Source organism: Lethenteron reissneri, chromosome 49 (genome assembly GCF_015708825.2).
Source record: "Lethenteron reissneri isolate LAM-NWPU_2019-01 chromosome 49, ASM1570882v1, whole genome shotgun sequence".
NCBI classification, from domain to species: domain Eukaryota; kingdom Metazoa; phylum Chordata; class Hyperoartia; order Petromyzontiformes; family Petromyzontidae; genus Lethenteron; species Lethenteron reissneri.
In genome coordinates, this window is record NC_083827.1 from 9326290 (window position 1) to 9346476 (window position 20187).

A 20187-nucleotide genomic window follows, 5' to 3' on the forward strand; every position below is an offset into this window, starting at 1 on the left:
GGTGAGTGCTGTTTGCGAGTAGCACCTATGAAGGCCGGCACGGCACACGAGGGGGTGAGTGGCCAGCACCACGCCCGGCCGCCTTTGTCTCCCCCAGTGACGATGTTTTTACGCACCGCACCAGCTCATTCATTTGAAGCAGATGTTCGTCACCGGTGTTGGTGGCCGTGAGCGAGAATCGAACCCGGGTGGCCAGGATCGTAGGCCAGAGCGCTAACCACTACACCAACAAAGATTCCCCGTATAGCCTGAGCAGACTGTTGGGGCAAGTGCTGTTAGCGAGCACCTATGAATGCCGGAACGGCACACGAGGGGGGCGGGTGTGGCCAGAAAAAAACACGCCCGGCTGCCTTTGTCTCTGCATCACCACGAGTTCCTAATTTAAGGCTGAGTCGACCTAGGGGACGGCCCACAACCGGTTATGTTCGCCGAGGCAAGGAATAAAGACTGAGGTTGCCGGGTTTGAAGCGATGTGCGCTATCCACTACACTTCTACTTCTCTACAAATATATCGAAGACAAAAACAGACTGTTGGGGCATGTGCCATTAGCGAGCACACCTTATATGAAAGCTGACATGGTCCAGGAGGGAGCGGGCGGCTAGCACCACGCCTGACCACCTTTGCCTCCCTAGTGCTGATGTTGACACACCGCACCAGGGATACATTGAAAGCTGTAAATGAATGAGAGGCCCAGGGTCTGTTCCCATAGTTGTTTTCGATGATGGTCGTGAGCGGGAATCGAACTTTGGCAGTAGTACAATGCGCTACAAACCCGGTGACCCGATTTGAGCACACACACACATTGCTAGCCCACTTGCGTATTGCATCACTGTCATCACATAGGCGCCAACATATCCGTAAAACAACACTCGTGGCATACACATAACTTGCGTGCGGAACTAAATGAGAATATATCTTGACCTTCCATTCCCCCCCCCCCCCCCAGACAAAGCCAGAAAAACCAGCCGGAGCACGAAGCTCGGCGAGATATATACCCGTAACGAATCACCAAGCCCGCTATCCACCAGAACATTGAGTTGACAAGCGGGCAATGTCCTAACCCCCGCACGGAGCGCGGCATACGGCCAGACTAACGAAATATCACCGCAGCACTCACGAGGCATTACCGACGGAGAATTGGCCGAATGAGCGATGTATTCCCCTTTCCATTTCACGTGAAAATAACGCGCTGCTATTCACCGAGCCCCATTCCCACGCCCCGTGTGAATATACTGTGTATGAATAGATACCTCTAAATCCGCATGTTATATTCTGATCGATTTCATTGAACATAGAAGGTTGTGCTTCCATGCCCTCCCAAGCCCTTGCGTGTGCTCATCAAGTATCCAGTAAGCCCGCAAAGATGGAAAACACATCACAGTGCCTTGAGATAAAGAGATTTTTATACATACACAAAGACAAACATCCCCATATAGCCTCAACAGAATGTTAGGGAAAGTGTTGTTAAGAGAGCACCGATTCATGGGAATGCAGCACACCATGAGTATTGGGTAGCCAGAACCATGCCTGACCACCTTTATCTCCCCAGTGCTGATGTTTACACAATGCAACAGATATTATTTTTTTTAGGCTGAGTCGACCTAAGAGAAGCCCAGAACCAGTTCAGATATTCATCGCTGATGTTGGCCGTGAGTGGAAAATCGAACTCGGGTCATTGGGTTATCAGCGCAGGGCACTAACCATTACAATACGACTCCCCGAAATATACACAAACACACGTTATATACATAGAGTACGTATATGAATATAGACAAACACGCGTGCAGCAATCAGTACCGGCATTAAAGAATACGGAAAGGACGATGACGATTTTTAACGTGGATCACACTTGATTATCTTTACATATTTCTACCGTCAAACTGAACCTGTCCTTTGAAGCCTGACTATTGTTCATCTCGGTACAGGCCACAGAGGGGCACGCGTTGATGCTGTTGACATGCCACACAGGTTTAGGACACTTGGAGTTACAAGTATGAACAAAGTATTGGCTTTCAAGTTTGTAATTGTAAAGTAACTTTAAATAGTAGTAATAATAAACACAATCATTTACAGGCCTTCGTCTATCGACTGCTGAATGAAGGCCTACCAGATGCCATATCATGATAAACCATACTTCACCACTCTGGTCAGTGCTGGATGTTGCAAGTAGGGACCCCCACCGGGTCCGGTTAGAATATCACTCGACGAATGTAGGTCTAGGAAGGGAACTTTATAGCAACTAAATCGTCGTATTAAAGTGCTTTCTTCAAATGAAAAAATTAAATCCCAAAAATTAAACGTGATATGAAACCACAAATCCTGCCCTTCAACACCCAGCACAGACACTTCTCGTTTCCAGGTTTGCGCTCTTTGCTTAAAAAAAAACTAAATCGGCCACTTTTCCACAACGGTATTTCAATTGTGGCAAATCACTTTCACGTCACGAGATGAAAAACTCCGTTCAGGAAAATTCCACACGGAGAGCGATGGATGCACCCTGCGCGTGTCCAGAGAGAGTGTCCCGCGGAAGCGATGATTCACTCCCGGCCTCTCTGGAAAGAAAAAAATCCTTCAAAGTGGCCCTCTTCGCCTTTAGGGGGACGCGGCGTCCCCATCCACTCTGCCGTGTGAGGTCAATAGTCTTGCATGACAACACAACTGATACATTCAATTGTCAGATGTGGAATTTATCCATTTGAGGATTTTTTTTAATATGGTCATTGTTGACTGGGCTGAGACCATCAACTCGCGTCACACTTGAGAATCGGGAAATTTGCAAAGCGGTCGTCTGGATTTGTTCTCGGGTTCTCAGAGAAGTGGCACCGAGGCACACGTTCCTCTAAGCCACCCGGCCACCTACCCAGGGAATGTGCCTTTTAATCCTCGAAGCCAACTTCCTTCATGGAGCAGGGCACATCAGCACTCGCCTGTAGAGAGTTATGTTTCACCGCGTGGCTCAAGATAGGAGGATAAAGAAGCCATTTGTGTGTTCGGCAGAGGCTCATCGCAGTGACCCTCTGGATGTCTAAAATGGGACCATAACCCAGTGCCACCATCATTGACCTCTTGACACATACACAGACAGTGGCAGTATTGGCTTGACTTAGCATAGTTTTTCAATGGCGAATGTTTTATCCTTTGTAGTACAACGACAATGCATGGTGGTTACGTGCATAGACTGGTCACGCTGTACCGATAGCCATGCAGTTATTTCTTTTTTAATATATATAGATAGGAAATTTTATCACACAGCTGCATAAGTCTTGATAACAATGTGGACCTGTTCCAGCATACTCGTGAAGAAGCCGAACGCTTGCAGGCACGATGAGACAAACAACGGGTCAGCTGTCTGCTTTTTTTTAAGTGTCAGCAGAACTTTCCTTGGGGGCGGCGGGGATAGTGCCACCGGCAAACGAGATGCCATCTCTTCAACCAGGGGAAGCTGGGAAAAATGATGCCCAGCCAGACATCCCAGCACAAAGCTTTCATCTCCATATCCCACAAGCTACACATGCAATGCCAATGGATTTCTACCTGCACTGTAATTCGTATAATTATTATTGGCTTTCGTCGTAGCTTGTTCCTCATTTGAATTATGTTACAAATTGTAGTTGCAACATAGATAAGCACGGTTGGCTATGTACGATGCTAAATAAGTTCAACATACATACGTAGTTGTCATTATTGTTATTATTATTATCATCAGCTTTGGGCGTATTTCGATTGTATACTATCTATACTTGTGAGTGACGTAAATGGAGTCATTATCACGTTTAGCGCCAGCTACTGTCACAAGAGTGGAACTGCGCGTCTTGAGCAACTCTCTCTGGCACCAGAGTCGGCATGGCATGGAAGCGGGCCTCGGGGGCATGGCTCTGATGGCGGTCAGAGAGAGGGCAGGTGAGCACGTGACACTCTGGGTGAACACGAGAGGGCACGTGACCGGGACAGGGTAGCGAAGGGGGTCAAAAGGGGGCTTGAGGGACACGTGATGCTCGGTCGAGAACTTTCTGGTGAGATCCAGAAGAAGGCGTGGCCGAAGGCGGAGTGAGGCCACGCCTCTCGGAGTATAAAAGGGAGGTCCCGAGAGCAATCGCGGCTGTCTGTTGAAATGGAACCCGTTAGTGCTGCGTCTCTTCGATCCTCGGTCTTCGGTCTTCACGCTCGGCATCGTGGGTCAGGCAGTGTGTTGCTGAATGACGCGCTTATCTAGTTACCCTGTTGTGGTCTAGTTAACCCGTTGTTACGTTTATGTAGTTACCCTGTTGAGGTGTGTTAATAAACGTGTTGCCTCCAAGTTCAAGTGTGTGCCTCCGTAGAACCCACTAGACTTGTGTGTGCAGTTTTTATTTAACATTGTTTTTTTGTGTACAGCGCTTTGAGATTTTTTTATATGGAAGGCACTTATAATATAAAGATCATTATTACTACTTCTACTGTGCCCAAATCAACTGAAAACGCACCCGATCTCATCAGATCTCAAAAACTAGCAGATATTTTGGGGCCTTGCTTGGGTGGGTGACCACCTATACACAAACAGGTTGTCACAGGCTGCTACGGGGCCTACATGTTGTGCCGCAGAGGGCGGTGTAGTAAAATCCCATATTCTACAGTACCTCGATGTTACTTATGCCTCTCCACCTTCATCAACCCGCACTTCCCAGCGTGGCCGTGGATGCCCATTCAAATAAATCCCACAAACTGTTCGGCCCTTAGGAGGCTTTTATCCAGCAATGTATTGATACATTACGGATCAGTTAATTAAAATACTTACCGGGGACGTGGCGTTAACATTTGGCACAAAAGATACAATAACACCAGGCAGCACAGATTTGTTGTTCTGCAAAACACTAATAAAAACACCTGACCTCAAGTCAACAAAATCCATAATGTATCTGCAGAATTATTTAGGATGGCAAATTATTAATAAAGCTATAACCACCTGGCTGCTTTATTTTTTTGTCGATCTGTCACAAATGAATGTGACCGGTGTGTTAAATTAATCATACAAGAGCGCTTTGTATAAATCCATCCCTCATTTCTTTTAAAGGTCTTGTACACGCTGCGCTGACAGCTACATGCACTAATAGGCCAGGGCACATGCGCCAACTGGAATGATTTTTTTTACTTTATTATCGGCTAAGAGAGTCTTATTATTTACCCTTTCTCGCACAATTCCCCGAACACGGTGATTGAAAGCAATTACAAGGAAGCTGTTCCAGAACTTGGGTTTTGTTCTCCCCCAGTGCCCATCCCGTGACCTGTGAGACCGCTCGGGCTGTGTGCGCCGTGTCGCTTTGTGTATGCGGCAGAAACCTGGGGCCACTGAGAAAGAACGACACAGGGAGACTGGAATGCCTGGAGATGTGTGAGTTGCGGCATTGAACGAGGGACCATCTGTGTGGAATGGAGGGAAAGAGTCACGTGGAAGTTCTGAAGGAGGTGTATAGGCGAAACAAAATGTGATTAGAACAATCCATACATGAAAACAACACAAAAATGTGGATTGTACAATTTCTCATTGGTGAAGGTTTTATGAAGGAACTGCACGAGAGGGATGCTGGCAATGATGTTGCATGTGACGATGTCATGTGTAAAGCCCAAGTGTGCGATGCCGTTCGCGACAATGCTGTGGGTGTAATGACGCTGCGTGTGATGCGTCACTGCACGTGCAACGACGATTCAACAAAAGGCAACTTTATTAATTGGACAATTTCTCACAGGGGGAGAGCTCGACAAAGGGAGTTCTACGAAGGATGTTGAGAAAGTGGCCAAGGAGGCAGAGAAAGGAACATGCTGCTGCACGACTTGAAGGAAGGAGGGGTGAGGAAATGGTCGTGGGCCAGGTTTGTGTACCGTAGAAGAAATGAAGTAGAGATTCCAAAACGGGACCGGATGGAGGGAGTTTAAAGAGGGCACACGACGAGAGAACATCCCAAGAACCCGCCGGATAGCCGAGGGCCAATTCTATGCATGTATGTTGAACTTATTTCACGCCATATGTAGTCAACCGTGACAATCGGAGGTGCAGGGGAAAGACAACAAACTAATCACAAAAAGCAGTATTAAAGATATGAGTTTTCAATCTGTATAATTTTAAAGTATACAGCTCCAGTGGCTTCCTCATATCAGAAGGAAGAGTGTTTCAGATGGCCGCAGAGGTACATCTGAAAGCGCTCGATGCAGTGGCCGTCTTTGTTCAATGGCCAGCCAAATATCGCTGCGAGGATGACCAGAGTTCACGTGATGGTTTATGCTGCTTGACGAGATCATCAAGGTACTGTGGTTCATCTGTGGCAAGCAAATGTATGCATGTATGTTGAGCTTCTTTCGCAACGTACATAACCAACCGTGCTAAGTCGGAGGTGCGGATTCACTTGAAATTCACTTTAAAATCGAACCGCCACCCTTCGGCCAGCAACTCGGGCCCAATCAACACGAGAGCACGTCAATCCTTTTTTTAAAGAAAAGAGACATTAATCTTTGTTTCTGTTTGTTCTTGCTTGAAAGGATTAGAGATGTCAGAGACAGGCTGTTGGGAAAGTGACACTGCTGCGAGTTGAAGTCAGCTAACATTTGAATGCGTTCATAACTCCTGCCATGTAGTATAGCAAGAATTTATCTTCTAAAAATGACAAAATGAAATTCTCACCTAAACAACGTTCTGGGGGGGGGGGGGGGGGGCAGCCATGATTGCTGACAATTCAATTCGTGATGAAATAAAAATGAATCAGAAAAGCGTCAGGGTAAGGTAAAGTTAACATGAGGTGGGACTTAAAGGGACGAAACGAATGAATAGCTCTTGTTCAGAAGCTCTGTGGTGTTCTAAGCCGATCTAAAAAAAAAAGACCACGATGTTTGAAATCCGCATTCACCGTGAGACTCATTGCAGATCAGAAATAAGCATGATGTCATTCACTTCATGACAATATCCTGTCTGTTCAGGAATCTAAGCATTGCATAAACCTCACATTTGCCGTAATATATTGAATTCCATAAGCCATTTTAGGCGCATTTTACAAAAACGTTGGTGATTGAGCAGCCTGTTCAAAATAAGGTCCTTCCACAGAACACTGATAATAATACTATTAATAATAATAATTTGAATGCTTTCAATAGCAATAATATTCTACCCTTTGTCAACCACTGCTGGATGACGTTTTCTCCAAGCTGTTTTTAGGGTTGTATGACCATACTTCACCATACTGGACCAGTGAGGATTGGTGAAGGGGGGAGGGAATCAGGACCAGTTCTGATATCACTCACCACTGATGCTCGCCCTGTCCGGGAATCGAACTCAGATAGCCAGGTTCAAAGCACTCGCACTCCACCCAACGCTTATCGTGACACAGTGCGCTGAGCAACAACGCCATTGCCCAACTTTCTATTTAATTTTTATGGCATCTGAATAACCAAGCATCTCAAAAAGCTGTACTGCAGCAAGCGTATAAACGTAAACAGCACATTCAGGAAGCATAATACTAACAATAAACAAAATGGAAGTATTTTTTTCAAAATGGAAGTATTTTTTGCTTCAGACTCTGTCTTCTCGACAGACCTGTTCTCCACTTGAGGATGGCTGCTTGCGTTGTGGCCGAAACGTCGTGAGAATTATTTTATTATGTTTTATTTATTATTATTTTATTATTATTATTGTATTATTTCCATTCTACGTGACTTTACCAAAAGAACCAAGAAGAAAAATGGAAGTAGATGCGCGACTTGGGCAGCTTGCGTAGCAATTCAAGGGTCTCGCGGTGGTAGCCGTCCCATCAACTTCTCCTCAGCTCATCAAAGCGACCCGCTCACCAACTGTGGCAGAAAGCCCGGCGATCGGATCGGACTCTGCCTCACACCCTCCACTGCACCGCTCAGCGGCTACCCAGATTGCTCTGGGCCACGCTTAACACAGGCTGGCGTGTGGCTACGGGCACCTTGGCACGCAGACTTGGCACCGTCTTCGGTTTGCGTGCCACCCCTACCGCACGCGACTGCAGAGCTGCCAATCGAGCAGACGTCCACATTGCCGGCCGAGGACTGTCCCCACATGACGGATGGACGGTGGGGAGAGAAGTCTGAATTGAACGTGATGAAGCGGCGACACAAGCCGTTACGTGTCCTTGGACGTAGACCTTTGACGGCAAATGCAAGAAGAAGAAGAAGCAGTAGCAGCAGCGGACGAGGAGGAGCACCGGGGGCCGCGAGGCTGCATGAGTGAAACGCGCTCGTGGGAGGAAGAGTGAACTCCACTCACCGTGCGCGCGAACGAGGGGCATGGAAGTCTTCACACCACGATCAGTCACCGCCTCCAATCTATCGAGCGGCAACTCCACACTGCACACACCCAGCAGCGGTGGACAATGGTTAGGCATGCTGTCGTTTACTTAAATTGCCTATCACATGTTTAACGCTGCTCCACAGCACTGGACGGAATTAATCGTTCTTAGCTCATCATAATCTTCCTTTCGCACGTCCATATGCCACCCTTTTCTGTTCGATTTCAGAATCGCTCTTTGCATGCGAGATGCATATTAAAGGAGGCTATCTCACGGCCACGCACGATGATGTGTTTGTGTATGATTTATTGGTCTTTAAGATTATCGATCTCCTGTCAGTTTAATGGCTCGAAATACATTCAAAATGCTGCCAGCAGAACTGCTGAGATCAGATGTTGGTAAATGGCCTCGCCAAAGCTGTGTTCCTTGAATAACCGAGCCGGGCCGTAGCATTTACGGCATGCACATTTGCAACAAAGTGTAACGCCAGCTGCTTTTCATTCGTTTTCTTCTTCGGAGCGCTTTTGGCACGGTTCCCAAAGCGCTGATCATGGCCACAAACCAAATCACGTTTGAGCGCAACGCAAGACGAGGTTTCACTCTCGTCTCATCTGCTGCTCGCTTGGAAAGTTGAGGGCGCGACTGATGAATGAGCCCAAAAAAGTCGTAAGTGGTGAGTTGTCGTGGAACTGACACCGCAAATGCGTGAACGCAAAAAAAACGTAGCAGAGCCCTGCAGGATATTGCATGTCTCTCTTTATAATATTCGTACAGTGTGTGTGTGTATGTCATGCGATTATATCAGCACTCTCGCACAACGATGTTATTTCAAGTTTAAAAAAAACGTAGAAAGTTTATTTTTGAAAATACTGTGAACCCCTGGACGTGTCTTAAGTTTATAACGTGCACCATATAAATGCTATATATTAGGCAGCATGTCACTATGCATTATTAATATGCTATGCAGCTAAGTGTAGCAGTATTAGGGCCATGAAAGGTATTGAGCTAGCACTAAGGAGCTAATGGGCTGGGTGTAAATAAATATTATTTAATGCCCTGCTACAATGACCATTAACCCTTAGAATGATCAACAGCTCCTAAATTTTTAAATAGGAGCGATAATGAGTTACATTTTTCTCAAATATGCACGCAAATATGTGCAGCAAGACAAAGCAACGCACATCGTCAGCGTGCATCTTGAATTTAAATAAATAAACAAAGAGATGCCCATGAATGTGGCTGCCCCAGTGAGTTGCATCCAAATTTGTATGAAGCAGGGGGCAGTTGATTGTGCACCGGGTCACGTGATCATCAGCAGCCATGGTCACTCCGCTGCTAGATGCAGGCCTGCCCTAAGCTGCCACCCTTGTCACGTGATCCTGCAATCGCAGTAATAGACCTTGCGGGAATCTCAGGTGTGGAAGAGTTTCCACGCTTGAAGAAGTACTCTGCTCTACACGAAGTGGGGACCATTGTTCCATAGTTTTAGTAAACTTGACCAGTTAAAAATGTTTTTCATCAGAAATTCACTTGTAAGTAAAATGTGTGTGTTCAGTTCATCAGCCTATTGACTTTCCAGACCATGTGAACCAGCAGTATTAATTTAAGCAAGGCAACTCTAATAGGAGGTTTGACCTTTTGGGTGTCATCAGTGGTCAGGCTTTTTGAACGAATGCTGGTGTGTTACCAGATGCACATGACGGCAAAAGTACTCGATTCAATCTATGGGTCCCTATTTAACACAAAAAGCAAGTGTATGAAATAGTGTATTATGTGTAGCAGTGCAGCATTATGGTTCGGGAGCAAATGAAGAGCATCATATGCTTTAAATTTGATTTGAAGCTTTCGTGACTGCAGGAATTACTCTTTGGTTCTTTCGGTAAAGTCACGTAGAAAATAAAATAAATAAAACAATAGAATACGACGTTTCGATTGCAACACAAGCAATCGTCATCAGGTAGAACTACATTTGAGAGAGACAAAAACAGACACGGAAACACACAGACAGACACACAAGCAGAGAGGGACAACAGAGAGACACACAGAGGGAGACAAAACATAGACTCACAGACTGTGTCTATGTTGTGTGTCTCTGTGTGTCTATGTTGTGTGTCTCTGTGTGTCTATGTTGTGTGTCTTTCTCTGTGTGTCTCTGTGTTGTCTCTCTCTGCTTGTGTGTCTGTCTGTGTGTCTCCGTGTCTGTGTTTTGTCTCTATCTCAAATTTAGTTCCACCTGATGACGAAATGTCGTATTCTATTGTTTAAATGTGTTTTCCTTCTACGTTACTTTACCGAAAGAACCAAAGCATCACATGCTCTCACCGACCATGCTGCATTGCAATGCGTTCTGAGTCTGTATTCCGTGCCTAGCACAACATTCTGGGGCCTTGCAACACAGTTTGGGGCTGTGTTTTTCATCTGACCAGGTCGAGGAAGACGAGGAGAGCGCTGTCGAGAGGCACTGTGAGCAATGGAGGCAACTTTGTGCCATTCCGAACACTCTTTTAAACGTGGGATTACGCTCCGCTCATACAGCAGCACGCGAAAACGAAATTGCACAATTGAACAGCATCGCGCAACAGCGCGCAGCGAGCATCCGCTAAATGTGCACTTCATTAAGGGCAACGCACACACTGAGATATTAACACATCCAAAACAACGGAAAGTTAATCATTTTCAAAGACAAAACATTTCAATTGAGTGCATTATAATAATTGACGTAACAGACTTAAAACCTAAGCTCTCAACACCACAAGGTACGAGGGCATTTTTTTTGTTATTTTGATAAATCGCGGTTGCTGAGCACGGCGACCAAATGGCCAAATGCACCAAGCGGGCAGCAACAAACAGCACAGTTACGTTTGTGATCAAGGAGTTCACACGTTTCTTGAAATACGCAAGTGTATGCGGATATTTAGGCGACAGATGGTGAACTGTGTAGGAAATCAATAGTTTTTTTTCCCTCCATGTATTACGACTTATGATGATAACTTGTTGTTATAACACAATATTTCGTTCAAGCACGGTCGCTATTGTATTTACATAATTTCAGCGAGATGCCGTATTTTTTTTTACACAATGTATGCGTAGACATCGTAACTTAGAGACACCGCATTAACACTCTGTACAGCAACGCATAAGCCTAATTCCGACTACGCCATACCTCAGGCATGGCAAGCATATAGCAATATGCGAAAAAGTAGCACTTTGCTGGGATGAAGCCACGCGGTTATTGAACTCAAATATCCAAAGCGACAGCTTTTTAGAAAATTCGAGACTTCCGTGACGGCAATAAACACCGCTCTGTCACTCCACGATGCTCCTGCTTAGCTGGAAAGCATTTTTCTTTTTTTTGCCCTGGACTGCACGGTCAGTGGAACTCCCGGTAGGCTTTGTGAATGCTGCCAACAGAATATGAAAATGGATTTCACGGAGATGAGGCCCATTCTCGTGAATCCCCCCCCACCCACCCTCCGCGTCTGGCTAGAGAGCCCGAAGACCTCGTGATCACTGCCCCCTCCCCCATCGTTGTCTGTCGCTGTCGCAACATCGCCAGCGGGAACGTTCACATACGAGGGTCACCGCCGCCGCCGCCGCGATGTAATTGCACGCGACACGATGGGACGCTATCAACAGTTGTTGTGTTCACCCAAGGAAAGCCTCCGCAAATCGTTGTTAGCCTTGCTATATTACGCTTAAAATGCACGCGCCGTTAGATTGCGATGAAATTCTGAAAAGTTAAAACCACCGTGACGTCAAGTTATCTGGTCAGATTTGTGCAAGGTACCTGATAGAGCTGGTTAATAGCTCTTCTGCAAAAAAACCCGCAATATTATTATTGTGAACTCTTCATTATCATTAATATGATACAAGCATTTCATTAGAAAATGTAATTTTATTTAATCGGGGAAATTATATGTAAAAACTAGCAATGATAATCATTCACACGACGAACGATGCCCTAGACCCGCAAGTGCGATTGTTCGTAACATCGCTCGCGATGTCGCGGCATCCCGAGTTCACACCACCGTCGAAATGCCTCTCGCTCCTTAAAACTGACATTTTCCCACGAGGAGGAAATGGACAGGATTCTCTCTCAGGCGCGGTGACAGTAACGATGTATCGATGAGGTTGACGTGTTAACATCGATACGAGTGCTGTAGGTCCACATTAATAGAGTCCAGAATTCACACGGGGAATATCGGTATTACTGTGAATTCCACAGGGAGGCGGGGGGAAACAATGATGCCATCTGAATGAAAATTTTTGCCACCAGCTATTTTGTTGCCGGGTAAAATAAAGTTTTTAATTTGCGCATATTACCAGCTCTTGACACATGCATCCGACGCGCCGACTTTGACGAAACATTTAAACAACACCTGAAAAGTGTGCAAAGACGCTGGAAGACGTTCAAACTTGGAATTACGCCGTGAGACCGATAGACACATATATGGATTGGAGAACCATATGTAGGTGAAAGTCAAAATTTACACCGTGAAAAAATTATTTGGGCTTGCGCAGGACACGTCGCTAGAAAGGATGATGGCTGATGGTTGATACAGTGGAGCCAAAACAGCGAGCACGCACAAACGGGACATCCACTGCAGAGATGGAGCAATACTAATAGGCTCCCGTGCAGGCACCAGATAGACTGTTTGACCGTAGTGGATTGATCATGACTTACAATGATGATGATGAGGATGTTGATGGTGAGTATCTGGATGGTGTGATGTCAGTTCAATGTTGTGAGTGTACGTTAATAGTCAGAATTCACATTGGGAAATCGATGACGCCATCAAAAACATATTCACAAACAACCCGTTGTTGTTTATGTTGTTATATAAGCTGCTTGAACAAGGCGTCCACCTGCATTGCTCGCACTGAGCGATGGGAACTCACGGTGGGGTTCCATGAAAATAAAGTAAGAATTACGTCTCCGCGCGCTCGGCAGATTTAGAAATTCCAATTCATGACACCGTTGTGGCCCATTGAAATCCAGTGCACGGGGCAGTTATCAGCTTTGGGGGCGGCTTTAAATGCGCGTTTTTAGGGCTTCAATCGCCAAAATAATCCTCGGAAAATATCGTGCGCCTCACAGCTGACAACGAATGCAATGCGCCACAGTAGGTCGCCACAAAGGCGCGCAGTCACGCCATTATCCACGGCACAGTGCACGTTTTTGCGGGCTCTATTTAGCAACTGGAACGAACGGGGAAGCGGGGATCGACCACAGAGCTTGTGGGTGACCTTTGCCTGCAGTATTCGATTCAGTGAGCAAGTAGAAGCATAATTAGAGCAAAGCTAACAGTGGAATCAGAGAATGAAAAAAAAAATATCTTGCTGATTGCAATGTGATGCATATAAAAGCCCTGCGTGGAATATTCGAATGCACTGAATTGATGCGATGGGATTTTTTGTGAATACAATTTTTTTTACCGAGAGGGAAGTAGAAGTATAGATAGATGGGAGACACAATGGAGCTGTTTGTGATATGTGGTGGCTGATACTCGACAAGATTGCCACTAACGAAGCCGACGCTGCTGGAAAACTCACCGGAATATAACTCTGCAGTCTAAATCTGGGCACAGAAGCGGAATCGGTGCTATTGTATCGACTCAAGATAAAGAAGACCAACTCTCCGGACATGGGGGACACAGTAGTGCCCCGAACAAGAACCGAAATGAAGAACCAACCAAGGAACAGCTCTGGTTTCTCTCTGCCCCGACAACAATGGGAACTGCTCTGAACTGTGTCCCAACAATAACAACCCACGCAGGAGGGTGCAGAGATTTCTTCCAAGAATGGAAGACAAAGGATTTCGCGAAAACTGCAAATGCTTATTCTGGTGGAGCCAAGCAGATTCGCACCTCCGATTCGCACCATTGGCTACGTACGGTGCAAAAGATGTCCACCATACATGCACGCATAGACTCCACAAAGCTACCCCAAAACAAAACACGCGTCCTCTGATAGAGCAAGCGGACTCCACAAAGCTACCCTGGATGCCGTCGAACAGCTTACAAAAATAACAAAACTAAAATTACAATTGTAGCCAGTTGGCTTTTTTCAAGCGACTATACAAAAGGAAGGCTGCTGGTATTTTCCAAAAAAGTAAAACCGTTTTGTCTTTGACACATGCACAGAAACGGCTCAGTGGCCGCCCACACACATGGTAAAGTCGATTGCCAAAGACTGCCTGAATAAGTGCTTCAAAACACTGCTTAAAACAATTACATTTAAACAAATCAAAACTAGGCAACATTAATAACTGGTTAAGCCACTCGTGTCTGCAGCGTAAATCATGGCCACGGTCGCTTCAATAAGCAACATTGCGCCTTGAACCCTACAGCACGCACACGGTTGGAAACACAGCGTAACAGATTGAGATCATCCACTGAAGACCACGAGTATGATCGCGTAATTTTTCACATGGCTGCGGTTACATTTTTTTTACGTTACAAAACGTCACATAATGGGAGGCTTAGTGGGGTGGGGGCCGGGATAATTTTCTGGAGTTCTGCCCGAGACAGCTCGGGCTGAAATCAAGGCCCTGAAATCCGGTCTCCCTTGCCGAAGACCACTTGTGCGTCAATGAGCCTCCGACTCGCTTAATAAAACTCGACCTACGCACGTACCGCGTACGTTCAGTCCGCTCGTAGGTAAACAAGTCATCAGCTGGGGTGGGGGGATGGGCAGCCACTGGTTTGGCATTATTAGCGCTCTAAATCCCATTAATAGGCATAATCGATTACGTCAGCCCTGATTAAATCAATCGCTATTCTCACAGTGGACGCACGCTTGAGCCTTGCATGTCGATCTCTAACCATGTGACGGGCGGGCGGGCGGGGGAGGGAGGAGGAGGGAGGGGAGGGGAGGGAGGGAGGGAGGGAGGGGAGGGGAGGGAGGGGAGGGGAGGGGAGGGGAGGGAGGGGAGGGAGGGAGGGGAGGGAGGGGAGGGAGGGGAGGGAGGGAGGGAGGGAGGGAGGGAGGGAGGGAGGGGAGGGAGGGAGGGAGGGAGGGAGGGGGAGGGAGGGAGGGAGGGAGGGAGGGAGGGAGGGAGGGAGGGGAGGGAGGGAGGGAGGGATGGAGGGATGGAGGGATGGAGGGAGGGAGGAAGTGAGGGAGGGAGGAAGGGAGGGAGGGGAGGGAGGGAGGAAGGGAGGGAGGGAGGGAGGGAGGGAGGGAGAGACACGGCGGGCGCTTTGTGTCACGAGTGATCTGCTCGGCCATGCCCAAGGGGGCGGTTGCCTGCGGACACCGTGTCGAGAGCACACAGGTCGCTGGGCCAGCCGCCGTCTGCCCGACATTGCGAGCCAACGCGAGGCGGCGGCAAGGAAGAGCGTGATCGCTGGCATCCCGTGCGTTTCTTACGAGAGCCGCGGAGAACCCAACAAACTCTCCGAGAGATAAAATGAGATTGCATTTTTTTCAATTTTGGGTGAGCACACTTTTTTTTTTCTTAGGAGAAAGAGCCCTTCAAGACAGCCACTCTGGGTATAACCACGGAGGATGTTTGTTTTTGTCCTCCCATATTATTCATGGTTGCTCGTGAAATTAAGCAACTCCGCTAAGTGGATTCAGTGCCGAGGCACATTCCGATTGGTTATGGCGATTGCCCATATTTATTCAGGTATTATTTTCAAAGCCTTTTTGACATTTCACATCAGAGCGAGATGAATGTTTGGAGAGAGATATATATATTCGGAAGGTAATGAGAGCAGCTTCGTTTTGAATGTCGTTGGCCCACGTCAAGGTCAAAGTAATGAATGGCAACTTCACACTCGGGCTTAAACTAATGAGTGGGCACCCGAGTGACTCAGTGAGACAGACCCCGGGAGTCGGAGCACTTTGTTTGGCACCTCTGGGGTCCCGAGTTCAAACAAGGGCCCCAAAACTTCACGCTACCCCGATAGAAGGCAGGCGTCACGCACTGCGATGGCTCCGCGGGTCTTGTCTTCAGTTGGCCGTCGAATTAAAAAAAATATATTGGCAGAAACTCCGAGAGTCTCACATCTTGCATAAACGAGCGGAGGAAAGAGCCAGCGCATGCACTCCTCTGTGAGGCAGTGGGGGTTCGTCTCTCATTCAAAGGTTTGGTAAGAAGAGCACCCTTTGGCTTGAGCGTGTGAGAGAGTACTCCCCCCCCCCCTCCCGATGCAGGCCCTGTGATTGTGATGTGCAAATGTGCGTTCAGTTCACCCCGTGTATTATGCACTCATTATTAAGACACTCAATCTGCAAATAGAGCCGAACAATAGCGGTGATTGTGTGATTATGCAAAGGAACACGGACGATTTACCAAACGCGTTTTTTTATTTTCCCAGCTAATTATAAATAACAGCACTGCTCCTGATTAAGCTGTAAAATAATATGCTAACATAACCAGTGGAATATATTTAACAAATCTGGTCTGGTTGCTTTGTACAAAAGAATTGGCTTCATTGTAAAAAAATCCGGCCAGATGGCTAAGCGGTAGAGTGAGCATCACACAATCGGAAGATTGAGAGTTCAAATCCTGGTTGGTTGGTTGGGGGGGGGGGGTGACTGAGCCCATCATCCCACTAGGGTTGATAAAACGGGTACCACTGCATGGGGAAGTTAACAGTGCTTTCTTGGTTCTTTCGGTAAAGTCACGTAGAATGGAAATAAAAAAAAAATATTATTATATTATATTAATATAGTTTTTTTATATTATTTTATTATGTATTATTATTTTATTATTTCCATTCTACGTGACTTTACCGAAAAAACCAAGAAGATGAATCCCTGTAGTCACGAAAGCTTTAAATCGAAATTTAACAGTGGTTTGTCGTATGACCCGTCCCTGCCATAGGAACCATGATTTTCCACCACTGTCTCTGCAGGGCTGTACACGTGGAATTGAGCACTACCTCAACGATTATTAGACTGTTTTTATTGTTAAAGTAAAAAAAACAAAAGCAGTGTAGGAGTGTTTGTGTTGACGAATTAATGACTACACATCTCCAAGTGTTCATTTATTGATAGTGATCAGTAACATGTCTTATTTTAAGTAGGTTACATTTATTATGTACGCACGTTGTGTGTAAAGTACATCTATTCAGCACATGCAGAACATATGATTTACCGTTACTCATAAAATATTGAACTGTGCTCACTATATGGGAGTTACATGCAATGCAGTGCAATTGACATGGAGGTATGCATATATATAAAGTTTAAGATAAAGGTGCATCCCTGTAATTTCTTGCTCACGCCACTGCTGGCAGAAGGGCCCCCACTCTAAGGGGAGCTCCTCTCGAGGAGCTCCCCTTAGGAAGAGGCATATTACATTTGTAGGCGTGCACGAAGCCAAACAACGTGGCATGAATGCTGCCTGCCAATGCACCTCAACTACTCTGACCCGTAAATATGTTGCAAGATAAATAAATAAAGCGTCCCTTGCCATTCCCAAGGCACCCAACAGATGACGGCATCCCCACACCATGTCGGTCATGTGTTTTTTTTCGACCATACTTCACCACTCTGGTCAGTGCCTGTTGGCAAAGGTCGGGGGTGGGGGTGGGGGGTGACAGGATTGGTTCTGGTATCACCTGCCGCTGATGTTAGCTGTGGCGTGGGAATCAAAGTTGCATCGGCGGTTACATAAATGCAATAGTAGTACACAACACTGCATTCAATTTCGATTTAAAGCTTTCGTGACTGCAGGAAAGATCCAAAAATATGAACACTGTATTACTCAACAATGCAACGAATAGGTTTCTGTTGTATTTCATGTTTGTCTGTTTTTTTCAATTCTGTCGTCAAATATTTTCCACCGTTCAAATCAAGAAATTCAGATTTTAATTTCTCGCGGCATAGAAATCAAAACACCTCAAGTAACATTACAGTTTTTTTCTTGCGTAAACACGAATTTAATTCAATATATCGCATATATCCACAATGCAATATTATTCTCAAAACCCCTTAAATTACTTTAAGCTACATTACAGCCGCTAAATGTGTTGAACTTTTACTCAAAAAACAAATCATTCAGGGGAATTTTTTTTATCATCAAAGTAATCAGACTCTTAACGGGAAGTGAGAATACAAAGACCCTCATCAAAAATGACAACAGTTGACTTCCATTGTGTGTCTGTCTCCTCGCCTTTCCCTCCGTTCCTCCCAGATGGTGCGTGTGACCAAAGCTATTGGTGCAAGCAGCTGTCAGCGAGGAATGTGTCAAACCAACGAATTGAATCAGGGGATGGATTTTTACGGAGCCCTTGCTTAAATTATTAATTTAGAACACATCAGTCACATTTCGTGGTGAAGCAGTAGAAGCGGAAGACGAGTTTACACAACGCATTCGCCCCGAGCTAAGCAAGCCATGTGGGATATGCCATTGTGGAGTCATCATTGAGATTTTTTTTTATGTGGTTTGCTTTTAATCGGTAATGCCTCGTACTTGCGAATGAAAGCGAGCGGTGCGTTTTGCAGCATTGCAAGGCAACGTCTTGTCAGTCTGCCCTCCTTTGAGTCGCTTCTGATCTGAGCTTTTCCCTGTCAATGTATATTTATAAGTGACTCGAAGCTTCCCAGAATGAGCATTAGCATTGTTGTGGAGAACAAAGGCAACAACATAAATAGAGGATACACCTCCTTCCCTTTACTTAATTTGTCACTCATATTCTCCGCAACAACGTGAATAATTGATTATTTTAAACATCTTGCTAGTTCACCAGAAATGGTTGAAACAAGCCAGACTACTGATGACATCCTGAATGTCAAAATTGGACCCGAGTTTTTTTTTTTTGTATTCAAACAATGCTGTTTTAAAATAAAATACCATCCTCAAAAGCGGTGTGGCTGATGGGATTTGTCCAAAAAAACTGAAATATAGGAAGGTGAAGTAGAGGAAATGTCTCAGGCATTTAGCTCATTGTTCTTACCCGGCAATTCCGATTAGCATGGTTGGCTACGTACGTTGTGGAATAAGTTCAGCGTACACACATCACGATTGGGTGTATTTCATCTCCTGGTAAAATAAAGGATTCACCTTTCTCCTGTCGTATTCTCCTCCCTCCTCATCCTCCTACTCCCCTCTATTCTAAGATCACCAATTCTAAGGTCACAAACGGCGAACGCTGCAATTATATATGTGTGCTACGGTAAATCGGATAAATGTGTGGCGTGGTTCTGTCTGTTTTCGGTATTGTTGTTAAAATCATGAATATAAAATATATATGTAAAAAAATGACATTCTCGCATGATCATATACGTAGGGGGAAAAAAAACCCCACATAGGGAGTAATGAATATCTCAATTCCTGCTGTACACCATGTTTCCATATGCAGGACTTGGGAGTAACACGGCAATGTTAATCACCACGGGTGTGAACATTTCTTCACAACTGCACGCATGAACGATTACAAAATAAACGCATGTTCTGTAAATTAAAAACATTGAAGGGGGTGTTGGTGGGGGGTGGTGGAGAAAGAGCCCGACGTTAAAAGCAAGGGGGTGAGTGCCCATTGATGCTCATCCTGCTAATGCTGTAATAGATTAGAAAGAGATGAAACATTACCAGTTTCGAGTTGCACATAATAACCGCAGGTCATGAGTCAACTAGACTTAGATTTTCCGACACCGGCCCACCATTTGCTTGTGTGGAACTGACGTTTGATGACGTCATGCACTCGTAGAAGGCCGTGCAGCTGATAGGATGTGCAAAGACAAAACATTTGACTTTTTTTCAGTGGTTGAGACATATACGAGAAGGAGGAGAGACATTGTCTTCTCGTTTGTTTTGCAATTTCCTTTTACGTTTGCAGACCCGTAAACAGCAGCCCGCGCAGGGTGGCTGTCCGCAATGCTTAGGGCGGTCACACAGCCAAGCGGTATAACGCCGTGTGCCGCTTGTTGCAGAGAGGTTCGTGGTTCAAGCCCAGC

At 45.9% G+C, this 20187-nt stretch overlaps 1 protein-coding gene across 1 annotated transcript in view; it reads right to left on the minus strand.

Annotated features, from left to right (window-relative positions):
* The window catches only part of LOC133354910 (teneurin-3-like), a 417855-nt gene that overhangs the window by 337078 nt on the left and 60590 nt on the right, over positions 1-20187 (minus strand). The window contains 1 exon segment of the mRNA XM_061572093.1: positions 8256-8335. The gene's annotated coding sequence lies outside the window, so the exon portion shown is untranslated.